This window comes from Argiope bruennichi, chromosome X2, assembly GCF_947563725.1.
Source record: "Argiope bruennichi chromosome X2, qqArgBrue1.1, whole genome shotgun sequence".
Lineage (NCBI taxonomy): Eukaryota > Metazoa > Arthropoda > Arachnida > Araneae > Araneidae > Argiope > Argiope bruennichi.
Window position 1 is genome coordinate 84287826 of NC_079163.1, and position 27088 is coordinate 84314913.

A 27088-nucleotide genomic window follows, 5' to 3' on the forward strand; every position below is an offset into this window, starting at 1 on the left:
AAATTCAAAAACTATTCTGCTGCAACCTAAAAGTTGTTTGCTTATTTATATGAATGCATTTGAATAGCAATATTTTCTCTAGGAATTATAAATCCCAAATGTTATTTTATGATAAGAATAAATATGAATGATGATAATGTATAGAATGTAAATTTGAAAAATTAATTAACGGCAACTGCAAATTATAAACATCTATTATAATCTAACATTATCTTGTAAATTCAATGTAAATAATTTGAATTCCTATAAGCTGAATACAGCTATATTTTGCAATGAAATTTTATAATAGAAAATAAATTTAATTATACGCTTAAAAATAAATTCTCAGTATAAAAATACAATATATATATATATATATATATATATATATATATATATATATATATATATATATATATAGTATAAACTCCTAACAAAAATTGAAGAAAAATTTTCTTCAGAATAATAATACTGCATTAAAATAAGCAGCAAAAACAATTGTTCCATTTGCAATAAATTCATTATTATATTTTTAAACACTAGAAAATGAAACAAAATGAAATATATTTTCAAAATCCATTGGTGGAGAATATAAATCAAAGTAGGATTTAAAATGTAAGTGATTCTTACGTTTATGGGTTTTATCGGCAACACTTTTGTTTAAATTACTTCAATCTCATTCTGCATACTTTTAGGTTATGCGTAGGACCTTTACAATGTTCATAATTAATTGCATCCACTGTTATTTTATGTTCTTAGAGTCGCACGAAACAACAACCTGAAATAGATTTTCTCGCTTTATTACGTTTTCCCATTCTTTTGAGAAAAATGTCCGTTAATCAAATCAATTTCAGCTCATATTTGCTTTTTTCATTCACATTCCTTGAAATCAAATAATTGAATTTCCTTGATCCAATATATTATTTCGTTTTATAACTAAACTCCAAATTTATTTAACACTACAAATAAAATAAATTAGTACTCATAGATACTTCCTTGAAGTACACGAAACAATAAAGTAACACAATGTTCTTGTATCTCGTAATTAATTTTCATACAATAAAAAAAATCTTTAAATATAGTATAAAAATAAGTGTGAACCATTTATTGTTTGAAGAAAATTGGCATTTCTATCAAACGTTTTATCATATAAGAAAACTTTTAATGAAAAAGTTTAATTATATTTGGTACAAACTTTTATTGCGTTTCAGAATGAAAATTTTCAGACACTTCACATACTCTAGATTTATTTTTTATTGAAAAGGATTTTACTAAAAGTCGATACTTGAAAAACAATATAAAATACATGTTGAATGTAATTTGTTCCATTACGTAATTCACTTTTGTTTATACAAACCTTAAAGTTTATGAATATTAAAGTAGCTCCTTTTAGAAACAATTCGTTGTTTTTATCGCCTATGCAAGACTTTTGAATATATTGAAATCTTCTTATCTATTTGCTATAATGTAAACTACATAAATATTTAACATTAATATTCTTGTAAATAATTTACTATACAAAAATGAAGTAGGCAAAAATAATATGCATTATGAAAATTAAGATATATGTTTAGTATCATTCATGTATTAAATAATCAGGCATTTAAATGAAATTTGATTTTATTCAGAGATAATTTTCTCATGCATGAATCTCATTGTTATAGGTTAATTATTGTGTCAATTTAAATATATGTTAATACATATTATTTATAAAACATTTTGTTTCTCTCAAAAAACCATTTTAATAAAATTGAAGGAATATAGAAGTAATTGCAAATAATGCATTGAAATTCCTTCAATAATTTTTTGTTGCTCTCAAAAACCGTTTTAGTACAATGGAATGAATATTGAAATAATTATAAATACTGCACGGAAATTCTCCTAAAACAAAGCGAAAACTGATGCTCAACTGGTGAGATAAAGAGGAATAAGCAAGTAAAATTTTCGAATGATTTGGGGAATCATAACAGTCAATACAACAGAAAAAGAGTTAATTTGCTTAAGTATGTTTCGGATTGCGATGATGTTCTTTTAAATTTATGATTGAAAAAGTGCAAATCGTTAGCGTTCATCTTAAGTGAATGAATCCTCTATGTGGAGTGTGTGATAGTTTTAACCTGCTTAAAAAACACAGGCCAATTGATTTTTATTTTGCTTTTCAAGATTTATTTTTCTGCAAGTTTATATCTTTTGAGATGTTCGAAAGATGTTTTTCGAATAATAATGTTGTCTCAAAAATTTAAACAAGTGCTTAATTTCTTAACAACTACATTTAGATATATACTTCTAGTTTCAAAGTTTCCTCAAATAAGGTATCTAAATGTATGAAAGTACAATGACGTCTGTAGTGAAGGACAAAAATATTTTAAATACATTCCATACTCCCCCCATAGCGAAATATCGTCTCTTGTACCTCCCCTTTGTAATTAATCCTTCTGAATTTAAAAATATGCATCTCTTTGTAGACAGAAATGCGAAACATTGTATATGCGTAGTTGAACGCAATAGGAACATTTCACTAACTGATACTTTTACACTATGAGGGGCAAATAAGAATTAAATATTTCTCTTTTAGCGTCCACAGAACTCAATGTTTCTAATACTTCCCCCTTCATTTAATGAAACTTTGGAAGCATATATTCTAGGGGCAATATTTAAAGAAAAAAAAACTGGATCCACTTATTTGGACCACCCTGTATAGTGAGACAGAAAATAGTAATAATAGAGGTTTTAAGCTTAAAAAATGTGACTTTTCTTCATATATTAACTAGAATGTTTTATATTTTTTTTTTCAAAATTATTGATATTTACAATAATCTATTAAAATGCACTATTTTAATCTATTCAAATGGTGAGTGCGTAACGAAATAACTCATTCACTATTTTAATAAATTTTAAAACATGTGTCACAAATAAAAAATGTAATTATGCACCGAGCTATAATTTTATTTGTATTACATATTCATTAAAGAAAATATGAAAAGTTTGTCTCACTTCTTAAAAAACAATGCATATATATTGAGACAACATTACTAATAAAAACATTTTTTCTGGACTAAACAAAGGTTTATCAGAGACAGAAAAATAATATATATTATTTTTCAAAAAGTGTAATGAAGTACAATATTTCATTCCGAGGTTGCTGACGAGCATTTTTAGTAAGAACTATATTGAGTTGCGGTCACTCGTATATACATAAAGATATAGAATCCATGCCAGTAAAAATAAAATTTACGCGAAGTAAATCTGATAGGTTTAATCAAGCAATCTTAATATGAATGCTTTAAGGAAAAATAAAATATTTTATTCAACAGTAATTGTATTTGCCAAACTCAATTTAAAAATCTTAATCCATATATTTTCTTTCTCTTTTTTTTTGTTCAAATATACTAACTAATTAAAAGTGTTTTTTTTATGACTATTAAAAATAAAAATATATATTTTGCTTTCACGTGACATATCTACTATATTCCTGTAATAAACACAGTGTTTATTTGCCATAACAAATAAGTATGATTACTTTTAATAGGAAAACATTAGTAACATTTTATGAATTTTGAATACGTTATTTACTTATTCTTCTAGATATTAGAGCTAAAAATTTTATTAGAGAAATTAAAATAAAAATTGATAATGGCAAATATAACCTTTTTAACCGGCGTGGTCTTTGGTAAGTATAAAATCTTTTGAAAAAATATTGGAGAATTTATACGATTATATTATGAAAGCAACTCGAGATTAATTTACATTTTGCATTTCATTGGTATGTATGTTTAATATCTAGGCAAGAGCATATGAAAGCAAATGTTTGTAAATATTAATAAGAATTAAGTAAAAGAAAATTCTCTACTTGAATTTATTAAGGTTTCTGAAAAGTAATGATTTGTGGATGCTGAAAAATTTATTTGGAATTAAAACAAATATAGTTGTCCCAAGCTATAACTTTTTAAGGAATAGTCTCGCCTTTTACTCGTTGAAGTAGCTAATTCATTTTTCAACGCTAACAATAATTCTATGAACGCTTTTCAAACAAGGAGTTAAAATCTGTGAACATAGATGAAATCTTGTAAAAATTTGTCTTCTAGTAGTTTTTCAGTAAAAAGATACATCAATTCAATTTGAACTTTAAAAAAAAGTGAAAAAAATTGAAAGATTGTAGCACCGACGGTATAATAAAGCAATGTTTTATTAAAAAAGATCGTTTTCTCTATTTTAGACCGAAACCCGAATTGTAATTAGGAAAATATGAAAATGATTCTAAAATAACTTTGGGAAAAAGCTGAAGAAACTAGCAGTTTGCATTTACTGCTAAACTTGTGCGTTATTCATTTTAAAAGAAAAACTCATTTAGGTTTATGAAAAATAAACGAAATATCCTATGCTTAGAAGCATAGTCCTGAAGTTGCTTTTTGTGCCTTATTTTTAAAATATTTATTCTTTAATCAAAATTATCAGTAAACAGAAAAATATTATTCTTCGTATTAAAAATGTATAAATTTTTAAACTACTTCAATTATTTTAAAAACTGGCTTCTTCAGACTTCTATTGTGTTGACTTATTACTTGTTACTATGCAGTACGAGGAGAACTCAATGATATTGAAGAGAAGCATATTTTAACTTGCATTTTAAATTTTCAAGTATCATTAATTATCTTTAGTAATGTATATAATTCAAAGCTATTATTCACAGGTTTTTTTTTTTTGCAAGTTTTAGTTTGCCTTGTGTAAAATTTGGAATCCCGAGAAATAAAAGTCTTTTTGATTAAAATATCTCACGAATTGATGAAAAAGCCGCTCCTAATTTGCAGTATGATTTTAGTCCTTAATTTCCACTTTTCGACTATCAGAAAATCACTTTGGAGTAATATATTTCAGGAATCGATGATAAATAGTAAAATTTGTAATACATATGTATAGATTTTATTAGATGGCTAGTTAATATTTATCAATTAGAAAACTAATTTACATAAAACACATAGATCATTCTTTATTATAATTTAAATATTTCTGAACAATATTTGCATAGTAGAAATTAAAAGAAAGATCATTTAATATTAAAACTATATTTAACAAAAATAGCCATTCAAATTATTTTCTCATCTTTATTTAAACTTCATTCTGCATTCTAAAGATAAATTGTCTGCACTCTGCAATTAAATAAGCGATAGATAATTTCCTATTTTAATTAATAGGAGTTAAACTTACACCACAAAATGCATCCCTCATTAAAATAAGAAAGGCATCTTGCAATTGATGAAACCACGAAATTTCTATCAGTCAGCTTTGATCCTATTGAGTTCAAAGCTAGCTTTTAACATACAATTAATCAATGAACCACTTTAAATAACAAAGTTAATTTAACAGAAGTTTAAGACGAAATCTGCTGTTTTCCTCTATTCGAAGATTCCCTGAAGCCAAAGAATGTAATGTCAATTCTTTCATTAACAAAGTACACAGAAGAGGCGGGCTTGAAAATTGGAACCCTAGAAATAAGTTTGGTTGAGAGAGACGGTTTAATTGAAGACTATTGTATTTCAAATTTATATGTTTGTAGACGTATTTATTTGATGCCTGAAATGCGAGACTTTACTTCTGCTCAGTGCTCATAAATTCACAGGTTTCATTTACAAAAAGATTATTTATCATGTTAGAGAATAGTATTTAAATATATCGTGTCTGCTAAGTGAAATTTGGAACTGGTATCTATATTTGATTTTATATACCTTTTAAAATTTATGATGGCAATCTTGTATTACTATTTTTGTTTTTTTTTAAGTGCTGTATACTTTAATGCACAATTAAATATAAAAGGAATTCGATAAAATTGAAATTCTTGGAAGCTATATAATAAAATAATAACAACTGATATAAAACATTTTCAAGAGTGATCATGCATATATTTTTACTATTAATTTTTATTTAATGGTAAGAATATTTTTATATTACTTTTCATATTAACAAATGTGTTGCAGAGATGAAAATGTATAAATTAACTGAAAAGGGTTTTAATGACTTTCTAGGCTTAAAATTTAAAATGCACAGAAGTAGTAATACAAAAACTTGGTTTTATTATTTAATTAAATTTTCCTCATTAATAGCTTTGAGGTTTATAGTTAATAAGTACTTTAAAAAGATACTTTTGTAATCAGTATAGTATTTAAAAAAATTAATAATTTGTTCACAAGAAGTTAAAAACTGAAGTGACGCAGATATCTACTATTGTACAAACACTATTTAAATTTTTCATTTGTGGTTTATATACATTATGAGTAGCAACATATATATTATTCATCTAAATAAGTATGTTAAGATTTAATTTAATCCTGACTGCAATATTTTTATTGTTTCTGGAAAAATGCCATTTTCAAGATTAAGATTAATTTTGTGCCATGTAAACTTAAAATGATTACAGTGCGATTATATTCAGTTCCTTCCAAGTTTTATGACTATTACTATCTGTTTTATTTCGACTGGACAAATATTTTTACAAAACAAATATTTTTGAGAAAAAGTGTCTTTAATATAAAGAAATAGATTTTGCTTCAATCTATCTAAGCTTAACCTATCCCAAATATCCCAGCCTGTTCCACAATATTGTGCGATATTATAATACATTCAACAATATTATACAATATTAGGAATATTGGTCAATGTCATACATTATTGTACATTATTTGTCTGCTACTAAAGTTTATAAGACACTCATTGATATACCTGCCTTTGCTCAGAGCTGAAATACTTCATGTATAATAATATTTTTCAAGTAAAAAAATAATTTTGTATAAATTATTCTAATATACATAATCCTTTTATTATATCACACCACTTGATTGAATACCTTTGAATATTCAACAGTTATAACCGCCTGAAAATGAGGTGTGTATCAATTGTTTTGGATAGCGTTAAATAACTACTTTAATCCAATAAAAATATTCCAAATATATGACACAGAAATTTCAACAAATAAACGTAAAGTAGATAATGGTCTTAATGTTCCTGTATTTTAAAATTTTCTGGTTTATTTTCTAAAGAAATAATGGAAATTGAAAAGAAAAGGCTCAAAAAGTAGTTATAATAGAAAATATAAATTTGTTTTTATTTTAAGATGAAATTAAAACATTTATTGTGAAATAATTTGTTCCGAAGTTACTACAGAAAAGCGGTAAAATTTCAATTGAATTTTAATTTTATAAATATTTCTTTGAATTTCTACTTTGAAAAGTTGATTATATTCCTTAACTTGTCCTAAGGAATAAGTATGCAAAGAGTATTTGAAATCATCCTACTATTTTAGGAGAAGATGTGGAACATACATACATAGCCACAAAAACTTTTATTTTTATTAAGGCGGCAGTCTCCAATTAAAGTATTTGGTTTATATTATAATAATTAGTGCTTTGAATAGAAAAACCTCAAGCGTCTGCTGATTTACCAATTGATTTTTAACATATAGGATGCGAAATATATTTACTGAAAGCCACACAATGGAAATAAAACCACTCGGCGCTCAGAATAGAAATATCTTAAAATTCCACAGGCATATATACTTAGCATTTGATTTTTAGGAATTCAGAGCACCTTTCTAGAATTAGCTTTTAGAACGAAATTATGGTATTTCTTCGAAATGAAATGTTTATTTATATTGAATTTTGAATTTTCTGTTTCATAGGACGAGTAGATGGGTTGCTATACTGTATAAAATGGAAATTGTCGCAGCTTAATATAATTTTACTAATAAAATTTCAAGTACATTTTGTGCTGTGAATCAAACTAAAAAATCAAATTACAGAATTTTTATGTTTAATACGCCAAAAGTAAAACTAAAATATGCTTAAAATCATTAACAGGAAATCTCGAATGTGAACAAACGCCTATAGTATGAGCAATTTTTATCAATTTCAAACTTTAGGATTGAATTTAACTATTATTTTAAATAACATATATTGTTAATATAATATTAGAATATTTTAGACATAAGGACCGCAAAACGAACTTGTTCAATTTCTGAGAAAATTTTCTTGAATTGAGTTCTTGGAACTCCAAGTCGGTATGAAAATCTTCATGCTGTGAAAGGGAAGTAGTAAGTGTACTTACCATCAGTGAATTTGATGAGAGACGTTTTGGTCTATTATTATGGTTTAATTGAATGATAAGTAACTAATTATTCTATTTATTATTTTATAATTTTTATAATGCATTTTCATAACATTAGAAGAAATCTTTTGCATATGGAAAGCGTATATATAGAAAGGTCTAACTGCAGGGTAAAGTGACTATGTATTTACATTACTTATTTAATTGTGCACTCTTTCTGATTTGCTTGTTTATATTGATATTGCATGGAAAACAAAATAATTTCTGTTTAGTTTACATCAAATTTCAGAAAACTGCTTCGCTTTATTAATCAAGTTAGGTTATATTCCCTTCAAAACTGATATCAACTCAAACAATTCTAATCAGTTTCTATAATAAATAAATGTAAGTTCATTTAACATAGTTAAAATTAAAAATTCAAAGTATTTAAATTGGAAAAGGTTTGTATAATTAATCTTGGCTATACATAATGTTTGCACTAGTAGGATAATACTGTTAATATTAACGGGATATAAAGCTAATATCTTGCATTTAAATAGCGACACTTAATCACCATTAAAGAGAAACTTTCACACTCATTATTATTTACTACTTAACATTTCTCATTATCATTACAACCGTTCTGTCGTTAATTGAGAATTTGTATTCATATTCTCAAACACTGAATGATATGGCTGATTTTGTCATTACTGGCATTTTAAGAATATAAATCTCTAATTAGAAACATTATAAATTAGAGATTCGCTTGAAAGAATTAAACGCATTGTAAATTGAAGGCTTGTCCGAAAATATCCTTCATATTTCAACTGGAATCAAGTTTATTTTATCTAATTTATGTTCTAGATAAAACATGAAAAATTGTCAATGTAATGTATCTTACTTGTTGAAAGTTTTCCTTAGAATTAATATAAATCAATTGTCATTGATTAGATATTCATTACTGATACTAATTACTGATTTCTCATTACTGATTACAAAGCATTCGTATACATTTTTTAGCATGTTTAATTCAATAAATACCTTTAAACAAAAGGATTTGAAGTTATTTCAAGGAATAGGACTTTTCGCATATAGTACTTTTTCACAAATTCATTATTATTGAATCTCGCTACTGTGCATGCAAGTATATGGCACAAATGTGTTTGATTTCCACTGAATTATTATTAAGTCTAAAAATATAAGAAAGTAATGAAGATAAGGGTATTCAAGATCTTTGTTATAAATATATGATTTTTTTTCTATATCACTTCAGATTTGTGATTTATATTTAATTAATAAAATTTGTTTTTTTATACTTTTACTTAAAACGCATAAAAATAATCCAATCAGTAAGAATGACATGCATATCATTTTATTTTATTTTATGAAATACAGTAATGGATGCAAAGATTTCAAATATGACAACAGGAAAGACTCAATTATTTAAGTCAGCGATTCAGAGCTATATTGCTCAAACCGCCATGCATTTTTTCTTCCTGAATGAAATATCATCATTGTAATTTCAGAAAATTTAATTTCATAATTATCTGTATAGTATTTTTATGCCTGTATAAGATAGAAAGTGTTTGATTCATATAACAGAATGCAGCAAATGCATTATGAAGCAAAAAATATTCACTTGTTTGAATAAATAAAATTTATTTTAAAACTATATTTCTTTATAGGCTGGGTTCGATCCGCATCAGCAGAGGTTGGCAATTTAAATTCTTTATATTCTCAAACATCCTTTTCTTAGTTCTGCAATACAGACATTATAGGGTATATAAGTTGCCTGTGATTTATCTTGATGTCCAATTTCCTTTGTAACATAAGAGCAAGCATTTTATCACATGAGATTACGTCTGGTCTTCGGGTTTTAATCTTAGAAGTCAATAAATATTTGAAAAAGTTCAGATTGCTCAAAGACACCTCCTTTTTATTATTTTACAAATAAAAACACGTAGGCGCTGCTTATTTATTGCTTGGATGTTAATAAATATATTTTTCAATAGAAATCTAAACTATTTTCCATAAATGTTAACTATACATTGTGAATTTTTAAATTCAGAATTCGTATTATATGAAAATAGGACTAGTGTTTTTTGTCAGATGGATTGCCCTTAAATATTTCTGAAAATTTAAGGAATCATATTCAATGGAGAATGTTTCTACAGAATTATTTGTATGATAATAGAAATTTCAGACTAAAATCCTTCTACCGGTAAAAAAAAAAGTCATATTTCCAGTTATTTATGTCGAATAATCCATTCAATGATTCAATTCAAATGATTTTGATTGATTTAAGAAATTTTAAAAAAAATATTAATATTTATAATGACAAAGTTTTAGTACATGTTAAAAAGTCAAGAAAGCTACATGAAAAGAAAAAAGTTAATATGAAGCCAGATTTAGAGTAGTTAAAAATTAACCATTTCTTTAGAACGTATATAAACTGAATTTGTTGCATACATATTAAAAGTTTTTCAGACTTGGACAGTTCTAGAAATCAGTATGATAATAAACAAAAGGACATTTTGCAACATGCAATAAATAAGCTCAAAGAAAATACGCCTTCAGTCGAATAAAAACTTCGTATCTTCTATTTAGTAGTAATATAATATACTATTAACCATTCAGTCGGAACCATTGCGAACGTTTGGTTGTAAATTATAAAAATTATAATAAATCGTATTTCAGAAAAACCTAAGCAACCATTGCTGTCCTGGTTTCTTTTCTTCTATTCAATATATCAGGATAATACTGACAATATTAGTAGGAAAATTAGGAAATTAAATTGCTAAATTAATTTTTTTTCAAAAACTAACTAATTAAAACTAAACAAAATTTAAAAAATCATTATGTATCGATTTGTTAATTAATAACATCTGTCTATCTTTGTTAACTTCACACAAAGTCAAAGCTCTTAATTTTATATTCACCTAGTTTCTTCTTGTTAACTCTTGATTTCAGGGCAAAATATTAAATTTGATATTTACGGATAGAAAAGAAAAATTTCTTTTGCTATGAAGTGAGATGAAAGTATTTATGCACAATAATAAATATATATAATGAATAAAAAAATACAAAAAATGAAGATACATATACTTTGAACATATATGTATTTTGGAAATGGAAGAATTTCCTTCCATAAAAATGATAATCTTACTAATGAATAATAAAAAGGAGAGCGTCTCTTCCAGACGGCAAATCATTATCATTTAATCTAATAAAAGTTACTATAAGAAGTCGCATGCCGCGCGGTTCTTTTTCATTTATCCTCACATACAATTTGTTTAGCTTAAGCAGTCAATATGTAATTAAATAACTTCGAGAAAACTTATAAGGAAGCCAAAAAGCAAGGCTTAGAAGAAGAGCAAGAGCGCACATTAAACACAAGCCTTAAGAAAAAACCATCGATCCTCCATCGAAAATCACAAAAATTAATATTTTTTGTTGCTACAGGAGTTATTTGTAATTCCATGCAACTTTCGAGGATTGGTAATAGTGTGCTTTCATCTTATATTTGTTTCAAGTTTTCCATGAATAAATTTGTGTCGCTGCCGTCGTTATAAATTCATACGTCGCACTGCAGCAGATGAATAAAATTACTAAATTCAAACAGATTTCATAATTTTTCAGAAATGTACATATCTCTATATTCATATAAATTGTTGTTTTAAAACAACTTCATTCGTACTCATTTAGTGGATATTTATTCATTATACAATTTATTATTATTTAATTATGCGACTTTAGTATTAATTCTGACATTTATTTTTTGTGTGAAGAAAAATTCTCATAGTTTTTATCTGGATAATTTTCTACCGAAAATGAAAATAATCTTTATGCAATAGCAGCGCATTTTGATCCTTTCAAAGAAAATACAATTTAAACGAGTTCACTATGAATGTTTGTTTTTCATTGTCATTCGTCTTTCTCACATTTCTTTTATCACAATACTTTTTCACTTTAATTGTTTAAAATAAGCAAATTATATTTGCAATGCAAATTATTTCATCATCTATTTGGGTCCAGGGATCTTTAAAATATGATGCCATTCTAAGTGGCGTCATATATTAAATATCTACGAATATTTATTTACTAACGGAAAAGTCTACAAAAACGATTTTCAAATAATTTTTTCTATGACTATTAGATTTGAGTGGAAAATTGATATAATACAATAAATAAAAAGTTATTCAAGAATAATTTGTCTACAAACAATTAATGTGGATAATCATTTAAAATTAAAATGGAAAGATCACATATTTACTCTAAGGCTTGATTTGAAGTATGAAGTGCAAAAGCGAAATATTTTCTTATCCACATTTTCAACTTTTATGCAGTATTTTATACATAATAACGAAAAATATTCGTGGGTGAATACTGATAAATTCGCAAAAATAGAAACAAGTGTTTTTTACCTATTTCCTCGAATTGAAATTTCCACAGTTTATAATCTTCAAATAATTGGAAAAAAAAGTTAAATCAGAATCTGAGGTAGGCAAAACATTTTGCGGTAAGTGTTTAATAAGTTTATCATTCAAAAACCAATCTACAATGCTCAACTAAATTATTATTTTATAATGGTTACTTTATTTTAATGGTTTTAATATTTTTTCAAACACATTTTTAGTGCATCCGATGTCAGAAGTGAATTTAATTAAAAATATCTGTAGGTATGGAATGGGTAGTAAAACTGTTGACAATAATACACTTCAAAATAACTTTAAAAAACTTTTTTTTTTAATTTATCCTAATTTTTCTTGTTGCAACATTAAACTAAAATTCTAAAGAAGTAACATTAAATATTTATGTTGTGGAAATATAAATATTTCTATTTCCGTTTCGGACGTAACTTTTCTAGATCGTATTCAAAATTAGTGAACAATTAATCATTCATTTTCAAAGCATTTATTCGATTTCAGATAATCCAGTTTATTATTATGGTAATGCGATTCACTAGCCCAAAAGAAGCACTGGAAGAATTTTAAAAATCACTGTTTTTCAAAAAAAAATCTTATAAAAAAGAAAATTATAAGAGTGCCATTTTTATTACGTGATAAGTAGAATGCATAATGCTTTATTTATCTATTCAAATGAATGTATGAGTCATTCATCTTCTTGATTGCGCTTGTATCTCATATCATCATATTTCTTACTTTTGGGTAATAATTTTAACAATTTTGTGGCTTTTTCTAAGTTCGCACTGCATTGGATATCCTTTACGACACATGTGGCACATAAAAGAGAATTGCTCATTTTTAAAGAAATAGCTATGATAATCTACTCACTTACAGAGAAGACAGGGTAAGAATTTTTAGGAGAAAATTTATTTTCCTTTTCATTTCAAAGTTGGATAAATTTCATAAAATTCTTGACACTTCCTTGAAGGATATCATTCACGCTTTGCCTTTTATGACAAGCCATTCGAAAACTGCTCACTATCCATTTGTCGCCACTCTTCAAAATTATCCTTCGATTTCTAAATGGACGTGAAACGTTGATGCAAACTTTCTCAGAAATTATGTTTTTGGAAATACACGCGGTTTTTTTTCAACTTTTATTTCGGTTTGGAAGATTTCAAGTACATACTTTTTGAGGATGATTCTACGAATAGGAATGATTAGGAATAATCAATGACAGCAAACTGAAAGAAACTTATCAATAACGAATAAGCACTGAATGTAGAATTTTTCAAAAATAAATAAATTTAATATTTTAGATTAAAATTGTTAGTTTTAATCTCCCATGGAATGTAGAGGTTTTAATTCTAAATTTAATTCATCCTGATGGATTGCTAATCATAAAGGAAGCAAAGTGGAAATTATTATTGATTCAATATAAACATCTTATTTAATGTGTACCTACACACTAGAAGATTTTTTTTTAAATTTTAACTTTAAGAATCCTGTTTTTTCACAGTAGGTCATTAATATATGTTTAAACTCAATTCAGTGAGAAAACCCATATTACACTATTAATTAATTAATATTTAATGAGATAGTTAGCATATTTTTTGAAACATGATAACTAAATTCTAATTTGTTCAGACCCACAATTCCAGTTGGAAATTATGCCTAAAATTAGTCTTCATGTTGTCTTCATCAATAACGTTATAAAAATATATAGTTTTTTTGAAACAATTTTTTCATCAACGATAAATAGAAAAAGCGAGACTTTTTCTATAATTTTAACTTAATAATATATTTTAAATAAATATATTGTTACGAATCTGTGATGCGGCTTCCCAGCATAGGTGGTTCCATAGGAGGTCCCGGAGCTTGGCGACAAACTTGACGACCATTTGGCGACTTGGCGACGAATTTGCCGACTTTGACTCCAACATAGATTATACCCGAAACATCCAGAATTTTCCCGATCCGTCCAGTAGGAACCGAGTTACGCCTAGAACATTCCTGATTGGTTGAGAGGCTTCTAGCCCCGCCTCCTGAGACCTATAAAAGGAAGCAGCCGCAGCTGCCGGGCAGTCGTGAACCAGATCGGAGAGAGTAATCGTGGACCAGTGGAGTGGAAGAGTCGTCATAGTCGGATAAAAAAATGGCCTTCCAGAGATAACGGAGCAGCGACGGAGGGAAGCTAGTGCTGAACTAAGCTGTATGCTACTGTCTGCAGTAGAGTCTGTTATATGCTGCTGTGCATGCTGTTGTATGCTGCACGTCTCGGCTGAAGATAATCGTCTTCTGTGCTTTATATAGTTGTCGTCTTTGTGCTGTCCTGTGTGTCTTTGTGTAAATAAACGTCGTTGTTTTACTTTCTACTGCCGCCTGGTGATTGAGCGTTCTTCACACCATATAACCCCCACTATTTAAACGAACCCCGGGAAATTTCGTAACAATATATAAAAAATTATATCCATAAATATAATTTTGATTGAGGAACAAAACATCCACTGTTTCATACAGATTATTTTGATATATAAATATTTGTATTTGGTTCATTTCTTGTTGAGTTATGATTGTTTGAATGAAGCAACATTGTGGAAAAATATCATTCTTCATAAAATGAGTTTTTAAAAAAAACCGAAACTAGAGTTTTTAGTGAAAGTACCTCAAGATAAATAATTATAACTCGAGAAGTATTCCAAATATTGACAATATTTTGGTATCGTTTGAAAGCTAAAGGACAAGAAAACATTTTGAAGCAAGAAAAAAATATATATTCGATATTTTGAACGATTTTCGAAGTTTTAAGTGTTTACGTACTACTTAATAATAAATTGATTTTACAGAACTATCCTCTTTGATCCCTCACTAATAAATGTGTATTAAATGAATGCATTTGTCTCAAACTGAAATAATGGTGGAATAATTTTTTTAATCTGCCCTTACGAAATTAAGGAGATGCCAATCAGAATAAATTTTGCTGATGTAAACATACTGATGCATATTGCGCCATTTTTTTATCTTATAATCTATAAAGAATGCTTGTAGACTCGCTTCGTCGACAGATAAATGCTTAAAAAATGTCTGTTTTAATTATGAACTACTGTTTGGGTTGCGCTTCGATTATCTTTAGACATGCATCATTTTTTGATCAAAACCAATACATTTTAATTTCTACATGATCAAAAAAAATCCCGATACTGGTGAATTATAAGGGTCTTTTCAGATTTCTGGGGAAAAACGAGCCGAACTACCCTTCAAGTTAGACCATATTGAGAATATGCTTGAGCTCATTTTTTTAGTGATGTCATGGCAACATTTAGGAGACTGATCAAAAATTGATGAAGGAGAATTTTGGATATTAATGATAATGAAAATCAATGACTTTCTGATAATAATATTTAAGATTTAACTTCTAAAAGAAGCTATTATAATTTTTAATAATAATTTGAGCTTTTAAAAGTACCACAGCTATTTTATGTAATAAATAATGTATAAAAATATATTATTTCTCTTAACGCTTGAAACTTTGTTTTCTTTTTGCGGAGCACTAAATTTTTTATTGGACCAGAAAATTAAAATTCTCAATGATATTGAATAAATTAAGAAACATGCCTATTCAGTATTATATTAAAAAAAATCTTATAATGAATAATTCTGCTAATTTTCCTTGTATATTTTATGACTCTCCTATTTATTAAATATCAAGTTAGTTGAAATTAAATTATTTCTTATTTCAGACGAAAGCTCAAATCTTAAGTAAGTTGAAAGAGGGAGAATAGCGACAGGTTCATAATACAATAAATAGAACATGTATGAAACTTCAAAAATAATAAAAGTTAGAAATAATCAAAATCTGAAATTAAAAGTAAAAATTAACATTTGTTAAAGCAGCTATTAAGATTAAACTATACATAAAATATTTTATTGAGATTTCTCACTCTCTATGAATACTTCAAGATACTTGGTTACCAAATGCAGCTAGTGTACATAAATAGAATAATATTTAAAATATATGATAAATGTTACTAAAAAATTTGTAACTTTACAATAGAAGGATCTGTTACATCAATTTGGTAGGATATGTTATCTGGTGAGACTATTCTTTCATATCACATACCAGAAATTTGTTTTTCCACTTTTTTTCTCCATGTCTTGGAGTAAATGGATCTTAAAGCGTGATTAAAAAATAAATCTTCGATAGAGATGCCTGGCTCCCAAATCTGTTGCTCATTCTTTGATTTTTAAGATTTATGGCATAATGCTTTTATCACATTAAATTAAAATATTCTTCAAGATGGCATCACTCATGATACATTCTTACAAAGCAGATGCATACATCATGATACATGCAAAGCAAATCTTTTTGGTTTTATTGCATCAATTCTCCCTTTTCGTTGCCTTATTCTTTTATTTATTTGAAATAACAGCTTTATTTTACATAATGAATGTTATTTTCTTAATTTTCAAATGCTCATGATATTCAAATAAGCGGTCTTTTTGTAATTCAGAAAATTTTCATATTTAGTTCAGAATTAATATATCAAAAACCTAAGAACTCTTTCCTCATATTTGAAAAAAAATTATTATTGAAATTTAAGTACCCAGTGATAGATTTTGTAATTGTAGTTCATAGATTTATAGCCAATTTACTCAAAACGGGTTAAATCGAATTTTTGCAGTATAAATTACTATAAAAGCAAAAGCAGAGAACAACTTAAAAATTCCAATTTCTTTAATAAATGCGAACATGGTATTTATTCCTCAATAATTAAAAAAATATTCCTCTTCAAAGCATCTGAAGCATCTTCGAAAATATATGAAGCCCACTTGAGAAATGAAACTCTTATATTAATTAGGTATTTTGCAAAATTTTCATATTCAAGAGCACAGACAACAATTTATACCATTCAACCATTAGAAGAGTTCAAAATAATTTCTTTTATGGCAATAATGGGATAAAAATACGAAGAAGGAAGTTTTTCAAGCATGTCTTTGCAAACCGCATCTAGCAATGCTATGATATGGAATTTAGTTGGATAAAATTTACTGACAATCTTGACAATCTGACAAAAATTGGGATTAAAAATATCCAGTGTTATAAAAAAGAGAGCCGGTTAAAAATTTATTTTAAAAATTGCATATATTATAAGCGATTTTATGCCTTTTACTTAAATTAAACAAACAATAGTACTTGCTAATTGTAACTACGTTTGGAAAAGAAATAAATAAAAAAAGACTCAAATTACGGTTTTCAAATTAGATATTTACTAATTTGGAATTAAAGTTCTTCTTTTTTGGAAAAATGAATATTTAAATGTCTTCAAAATAACATATATTCTCCGAAAAAAAATCTTTTCTTAATGCTTACGAAACATTTCCTAATTTTTAATTAACTAATTACTTCAATGGAAATGTCAAGCTGAAAAAAGTTCCGATAGCCATGAAAAATGAGAAAAAGTCTTTTTAAAAAGGGTGGATCTATTTATTTTAGCTAAACTGAATGCCAAGATAAAAGAAAACTGTATTCAATTCTTTTTCACTTGTTTTGATTCATAGTTGTGTTTCTTATATTATTGTTTTCTAAAAAAGAAATCAGTAAACTTCAAGTATTTCAATGTTTTGAAATTCTTTCAAATAAACATTAATTATTGAGAAAGTATTTTTTTATTAAGTCACGTACGAGCTTTATTACTAAAGCTTTCATAAAAATTATCTTTTCGTAAAATTATTTTGCATTTAACTTGATTATTTAAAAGAAAATTAGTCGGAAAAAGCAAAGAAACGGGATAAAGTCTTAGCAAATAGTACTGACTGTTCTAAATAATGAATGGATTTTTAAAAAAAAACCCGCGAAGAACTGAAATTGAAGCAATTTCCTTTTTCTTTCTTGCATGTGTACCTTTTTTTCAAAATATTCACATTTTTAATATTGCCATCTAATTATATAAATATAATTATCTAAAATTTCTTTGTATTTACTCTGAAACTCATTTATATATAATTGCATGCAACAGTCAAAAGCCTATTAATCTCCGTAAGCTCTTTTTTTAAATAAATATAAATTTTGTAAGCTTCCTAATATGAAAATAAAACTCATATTGGCCTGAATTTTTCAAATAGTCTTTTAATCATTATTTTAATTTTTTTATAGATATGAACTCCAACCAGAAAAACGAAACTTTTATATCTAACCATAATGACCACCGGCCTGACAAAAACTTTCACATTTTATAGATCTTTTATTTTATTGAAAATGCTCAATGTTTCTTTTGACAAATGGGAAGTTCTATGATTTCATTTCAAAGCCAATTCGAAGAAAGAAATATAATCCTTATGTTGACGTGATATGAATAATTGGAGAGAGGAGCCCCGGAATTTTTGGTAGAAAATCAGAGGCTCAAATTACAATGTTCATCTCTGCAAGCCGACATGTTGTTTCAAAAGGAACGTCCTTCAGACAAATAAAAACTGAAGTAAACTGAAGACAATCTCAAGTAAAGAAAGAACTATGAATTTATATAAGATTTTTATTTTCCTTTACTTCAACTAAATAATTTTATTTCAAATGTTATAAATTAATTTTAGTAACTAGTATTAATTTCTACACAATATTTGATTATTTTATAAGAATAATTCCAAAAGCAACAAATACTTTTATATTTATTTAATAAAGTAAGGAAAAACTGATTAATTAAACATGTAATAATAGAAAAATAAGCTTGTAATCCAGCATCACAAATGAGTTTAGTGCATAAATATTCAAAATGAATTAATTTAATAATGATTCAGTTGAAAGAAAACATTCTTAAGAACCAGTTTCCAATGAAAATAAAATGTGAGATGTGATAATACACATAGCTACATCAAGTAAAATTCATTAATCAAAGTTAAAGCTTTCTTTAGCTGAAACTAGTAAACACGCAAGAGAACTTCGTGGATTATAATTGATTTATTCGTATGTACATGGTAAGTAATTTATTCCAATACAAATGAGAGATAAAAACAGTGTAAATTTACTTTTCTACATAAAATGATCCATTTTATATGTTTCTAGTAATTAGTAACTAACCTCAGAAACTTCTTTAACTCTTTCCTTATTTTGGTTTTGATCAATAACTCTTTTTTCATGATTTAGATGAAAATTGCTTCAGAGTTAATGGTACTTTTTTATGTTTTAAAAATGACAAAATTATCAACACCGACAAAAGAAGGAAAGCTGAAACTATTCTAATAAAACCAACTTGGAATAAATTTAGTTGCAGATTAGAAATGCAAAAATGAATTAAAACAGGTCAGCAAATTTAATTAAGCAACAATTCATAATTTGTTTTTGATGATGTTTCATTGTGTATTAAAGGTATTTTTTAGATATAAATCTTTGTAATTACTTTACTACAAATTTTACTTAACAAATTTCTTTATAATCATTTTAAAATCACTTTGTCTTACACTTCACTTTAAATAAAGATGCTTTAAAATCATTACATCAAAATAAATTATTTAGTCGAAGTTATATAAATTTTCTTGTTTTAGTTACAATAAAAAAGCAAAATATTGTTCAAAAATAGTAATATTAATAGTTACCATAGTAGAACTATTTCACAGAAATGGATAGGTAAAAAGGTTCTAATCCTTCCATATCAACTAAAATTAAATCAAGAAAGCGCAACACTAAATTATAAACAACAGAAAAATATTTTTAGAAAATACCATTTTATGTTGATCTCAAAATAAGTAAGATGCAAATCTTAATAAGAAATTATATATATAAAACGCAAGAAACCAGTAACGAAAATTTTTCAATGCAGAGATTTTTTTAACATGCAGTTTTTACATGATGAAAGGGCTAAATAGGATAGTAAGGGAATAATGCAATTAGTCTATACACCAATCAATTTTCATCTATGGTTAATAATCAATCCTCATCTACAGTTAATAATCAGTCTTCATCCGCGGTTAATAATCAATCTTCATCCGTGGTTAATAATCAATCTTCATCTATGATTAATAATTTTAAATAACAATGTATGAGACCAAGATTTATTACTTCGAGATTTGATGAAAATTAAAAATAAGTCTTTATAAAATAAAGGGGAAGCATTTAACTGAAAAGGAGCTTTTGTATTTCAGGGGATCTCCGTTCGTGGAAGGGCATTGAATTATAGCCTTTGAATTTCCTCATTTAAATCAAGGTAGGTCCTCAAGGAATGACTTAGAAATTACGCCTCTTGTAAATTCTACCCCATTAGCATTCCAATAAATTTGGTGCTTTTGTCTTACGCCTCCATTTACGAATATTTTGGAAGTTATTCATCCCGATTAATTGTGAGACACAAGGTGCAAACCTAAACTATTTTATCTTCGCAGAGTAGATGATGGACGCTATAAATGAAATTCATGGTTCATATTTTTTTCACCCATTTTCTTACTCCCAGACAGAATTCCTATTCAAAGGAATGCAAGTAATAGTAACTATGCCAAATTATAGCAATTTGTCTTCGCAGATTGCAGCACTCTTAGTGAAGTTTTATTTTACATACTTCAGATTCCCTAAATAAAATTTCACAGCAGAAGAAATCGAAGCTTAGTGCGGACGCCATTCGGCTATCAAGTCAATAGTTTCATACAAAATTGCACAGAATGCATATGTAGAGATCAGGCCCCTGCATTACATATGGATCAAATTAAGATAATTAATTAGGCTTTAATGAAACGTATAATTTGCCTTAAAAATCATATAGGGGCTAAAATGGATCAAACATTGTTTGCAAAGTAACTTGAACACACATTAAAACAGGTGCTATATATTTCCTCAATAGATTCTTTATTATTAGTAAATAAAGTTAAGAAAGACAGTCATATTGATTTTTTAAATTTTTATTAATACATTTAAAATTAATATATTAATATAAACTTCTTTTTGTAATTATATCGTTTTATTTCATTTGCCTGCTTTGTTGTTCTGTATTTGTATACATATATTTAGCCTATAAATTGTGCTAGAAATTTCAAGATGTAGATTGCGGAGTTGCATATTTTACTACAGAAACGGTTAACTGGTAAATGTTTGGAGAAAATGTAAAAAGAAAGTCTTTTACTTCTGATAGTTCCATGTCTTTTAATAATTTCGATACTTTAATCCCTTTTTCAAAGTTGAAAATCTCTATAAACGGTTTCATGCCAATATCATTTCTTATAGGCTTGTGAATTCGGTACATAGTTATTTTTTTCTACTGTAAATATTTTGGTATTTAATTAAAATTACCGTAACATACCCACCAAACCGTTCAGTGACCATAATGGTCACTGATACGGAGATATGAGAACGGCGTTCTTTTCTATATATTATATCTAAACTCTTTAGTAAATCCATGTCCCAATTCCTTTATTTCATATTAGTTGGAAATTTAAAAGATCTATGTTATGATTCCATAACATCAAAATTTATCTGACATTTATCGGATATATTTTTGCAGCCTCAAAGAATTTTCCAGTGCTAACAGCTTTCTCGTGGAATTCTAAACATTTTTTTTAATATTTTAAAAAGAAAAATTAAGTAGAACCTCTTCATATCAGGAAAATATATTTATGAAATCCTACATCATTGACAAAGAACTTAGGAAGGAAGAGGGAAAAGGAAAAAATGACGACCAAGATTGTATATAGGAAGTAATTGGATTCTTCGGCATCGGCATCGCATGTGGCTGACAGGAGCTTTCTTGTATAAGAAACCTAACTCTATTATCAACTGACGGTTAGGATAACTTACCAAGTTAGAAAGACAAGTTTTAGATTTCTAAATGTAAGAGTATTGGTTTTGGAAAGATAAGTTTTATTTTGTTGTAGAGATTTTCATTATTACCATAATTACTTCTTATACCGTAACATGCCCACCAATAATTAATATAACTAAATATTTTTCTTATCTAATATTTTTAAGATTCCGTGTTACAATAATATATTGTCTTAAAAGATATTTCGTATTTTAAAGTTAAATATGAAGAAATATTGAAGCATTTTTTCTTAATAATTGAAATGAATTTTTGAACATTTGAAGCATTTTTCATTGCTTAATTATTACCATGATTCACGAATTAATATCAGGGTAAACTGTTAATAATAGACATATATTATAAAGACAACGTTTTTAAAACAGTTTTTTGCCATCGTGAGAAGATAAATTTTTTTTCAAATATTCTTTGCATTAAATAAAAGCATTACATTGTCACTTACTTTGAATGATTTAATATTAACAATCTGTGATACCTACAAAAATTTTTGATCAATTTTAATTTTTCCTCTAGATTTAAAAAAAAATCTTCCTTTTAAGATTTTATAAACTGAAATCATATACTTATATGATATCAGTGACATTATTTTCTTAACCACTGGCTGTAGAATTTGTTCCTCAAAGTTGGGAAAATTAGGAAAATGGAATAAAACTAACATCGAACAATAACTGCCCATCAGAATTTTTAATGGCTTTTAGATGGTTTAACAAGTTAAACTATTATAACTTGCTGAAGAGTCGAATATTTATAAGTTGTACTTTGCAGAGATTGCAAATAAAATCAGAAATCGTTTGAAGTATCTTTAAATCATCTCAGAAATCTGAAATCAGAAGATAGATATAATTGAACTTTCATGTGATTGCTCTCAGATTAAAATAAATTTTCATTAATAATACAGCACACAATTTTCCTTATTCCCTAATTGTATGTCATACCGCTCTAAACGTTTGGTTTAAATATATATTTTCAAAATTATCTTTAAATTAAAATGTGTAATGCTGTTATTTCATATCAAATTTCTAAGCGGAATTCAATTATCATTGATTCATTGAAAGTTTTTAATAGACAATATTTATCTCTTTTTTCCAATGGAAAAATTTAAAAATCAGTATTTTTTGTTTTGTTAGATTAAAAAATAAGAATATAAACTTTTTAAAAGTAGTGTTATATTTATCAATTTCATGGAGTTATAAAATATTCAATTCTTTTCATAAAAATCAAAATTTTGCATTATTTCATATTCATGGAATCTTATTATTTTTGAAATGAATAATTTATTTATAATAATTGCTTGTTTTCTTTATTAGCTCTGAGAACGCATGTATCCAAGAAGAATTGCCAGTGCTGATTTATTTGCACATAAAGATTCTGATATTAAGAAATTACTGAAACAATGGCTTATGGGGCAAATAATTTTCTTCTTCCTGTTCATTTTTAGCAATCTTTTATTTCAAGAGTTTATAAATATGTTATAATGGTGTGTAATGGTTTCATTAAATTTATGTTCACACAGTCTAGAAGATTTGGTTTTCAAAAATATTGCTTCAGTTTTGAATTATGAAAAAAAAAAAAAAAATACTAATTCTCACATATTTCAAAAAATATTTAAATGAGTGTTAGTAATATATGAAAAGTGTAGCGTAGTTAAAAAAAAGTGACGTACAAGTTATTTTAAAAGAATCTAACATTACGAAATTACCCAAGCTAATAAAATAACGCAAATTCGGAACAAAAGGCATGAGAAAGAAAATTTTCTAACTCTTCCAAAAGCTTAAAAATGTTAAGAAATACTACATTTTTTTTTAAACTCAGGAAAATAAATTTTTTTAAAAAACAAAGAAAAATATCTTTTTCATTGCAAATATTAATTATTTTTTTCAGTATCTAAATATAAGTGCTTTTGTTTCAATAGTTGGTTGTATTAATTTAATTTGAGCATATGATTCGACTTTGCGCGCAAATTATTCTACAGTCTGGTCCTCAGATACTATGTTGCAATATGAAAAATTGAACGATATAATATTCATAATAAGTTTCACAATGTTCACAAAAAAAAAGCTTTGAAGAAAGTTTATGAAAATCTTTTAAAAATATTATCAACTTTTCCTACCTTGCCTATTTCATCATTCTGTATTTTTTCAACGCTCCTAGGTACATTTTCAACTTACTCCTTTATCTGCTTTTACCAAATTTTGAAAAACGATTAACACTTTAGAGAGTGAAAGAAAAAAGTATAATTGGAAGATACTTAATGATCTGACAGATCAAGTATAGATTCCCCTCTCCCTCCCAAAAAAGAAAGAAGAAATTGAAAAAAAGAAAAGAAAAATGAAGTAGCGGAAAAATCAATTTAAAATCTAATATAGTTAACTTTTCAGCATATCAATCGCTATACAAGAGAAAATATCATAGTTAGCTTTAATATCGAGAGGCAAATGCACTTGTTGCACACCAACGATGCGCACTCGCGCCTTGAATGCAATTAATCCACTGACAGACGAATGAGGAAAGCTCACTTCACCTCACCGCACGTCCAACCAATGCTTGACCTTTAGCTTCGTGAAGCGTGAATTGAAATCTAAATGGATGTGAAGAATACTAAATGCATTAGGATTTTAACTGCATTAAATGGTATTTAAGTTATGGACATTTAAAATAACTATACTTCCAAAGGCATTGCAAGTATAATGAATAAACTTAAATTACGTTTTGATATGATGATTTTATGTTAGATATTGTAATTAATTTGAGTTATTAAAGTTATTGAAGAAATTAAATTGATGATAAGACAGTTGCCCTTTGAAATAATACTGTAATAAAAATGTTATTCCTACCGGTTATAGCAAATTTATTCAATAATTTTATATATTCTTCTATAAATCAACATTCATAAATACGGATATTAATGTCTAACCTTAGAATTCACCACAGAAGCGATGAAAAATTCGTACTATTATGCTCTCAGTGTTAGTTCAACTGTAAGTAAACATTTATTAAAATTTCGCTTGACTCTTCAATAAAGAATCTATTTTGAAATAATCAGTTCAAGACAAAAGTGCATGCCTTGATGCGGAAAATTATTCTGAAATGCTTAACCGCTTCCACAGCAGTTCATGTTCACAAAATGTGATTAAAGAGACGAACATTTAATGCTTGGTTTTGAAATGCTAGTGAGTTACACAATGCAATATTTAATATTAATATAGTCACACTTTACGCCTGCGGCTTTCCCCTAGAGGACTGCAAAGATAGTTACGACATTTATACATTATATTCCTTTCATTCAGTCGCCAAATAATGTCATTCTGATGACATTCTATTTAATGAAATTAATCTATTTCTATTCTCAAAGGGAATTATCTCATGAATGCTCTCAAAGGAAATCCTGTGAATGTTCACCAAGGATTGTGATTACAACCGCATTAGTAACAATCGCAATATTTTAGCATATATCGTTGAATATCCATTTTAAACAATTTGACAATAAAAGGTAACTATATTTAAAGGTAATATATAGGATTTATTGGATTACAAAAGGAAAATGCATATTTTCATTCCCTTTAAACAAAATTCAATAAAATTTATGCATTTTTTAAATAAAACTGAAATAACATATCAAAGCAGTATATTCAAAAATTAATAATATTATTAAACAAAAATACATGCAAAATTTTTGAGTAATTTTAAAGTGAAGATCAACATACATCTATCCGAACTTTTTCTATTTCTGAATAAACATGACATACATTATTTATTTTTTTATTTTTCAACTTTTATCTAACCCTTTTTTTTTTTAGTTTCAAACCTCATTATCAATGGTTAAAGGACTTTTCTTACTTTCTTTATTACATAAAATAACTTTCATTAATATCTAACTTCCTGCAATTTAAATTCATTTTAAATCAGTTTCAATTTAGACATTGCTTTTTTTATAACTTTGGATTGCATTGAAATTTTGACTGTAAAAAAAATATTCAAAGGGTTGTTTCATATTTCGCACTAATTATTTGGTCTGTAATATTTTCGACATAGTGAAAACTTATATTTTACCAAAAGATAGCTTTGTCATATTATTTTGAGTAATTTTTAAGAAACATGCTCTGCACGTAATTGCGATATAAATTAATGTCTTATATATGCATAAAATTGGACGTCAGGACAAAACGTTAAAATTTTATTTTCATGTTTTCTGCAATAAATTTGTTTAATAGGAGAAAGGAGTAGATGCCTATGAAATCAGAAAAAGGGGGGGGGGACTCGTATTTTCTACTTCACTTCTTGCCATTGCTCAGAATTATAAGCTTCGTCCCGAAATAACTGCAAAAAAACTTCATGTTGGAAAGTTAATCTAACAAATCATAACGAATCAACTTGGTTACTTCAATACAAATATATATATATATATATATATATATATATATATATATATATATATATATATATATATATATATGTACCTTTATAGGAATATAATACATTGCTTCTTTTTAGTTTCTAACATTAGTTAAGCAGTACATTTCTAAGGTTGCAGTTTCCCTTTGGTTTTGAGGTACTTAAACGGTTAAACGGTTTTCTGTTAATAGTAGCAATTGTTGTATTCCTGTTAAAAAATTGCTGCTCATAAAAATAAACCTTAACATCTCGTCAATGCTATTCCACTCTCCTTATCTTATTACAATCCAGCTTCAGGAAGTTTATCCTCAAATAGCATCAGTGTAGTCTTTTCGAGACATTGATCTTAACACTGAACCACGAATAGGTTTTTATCTAAAAATTTCTTTAAACATATCACTTAGAACTTTTATTAATATTGGTAACTTTGCTTACGATTACTCG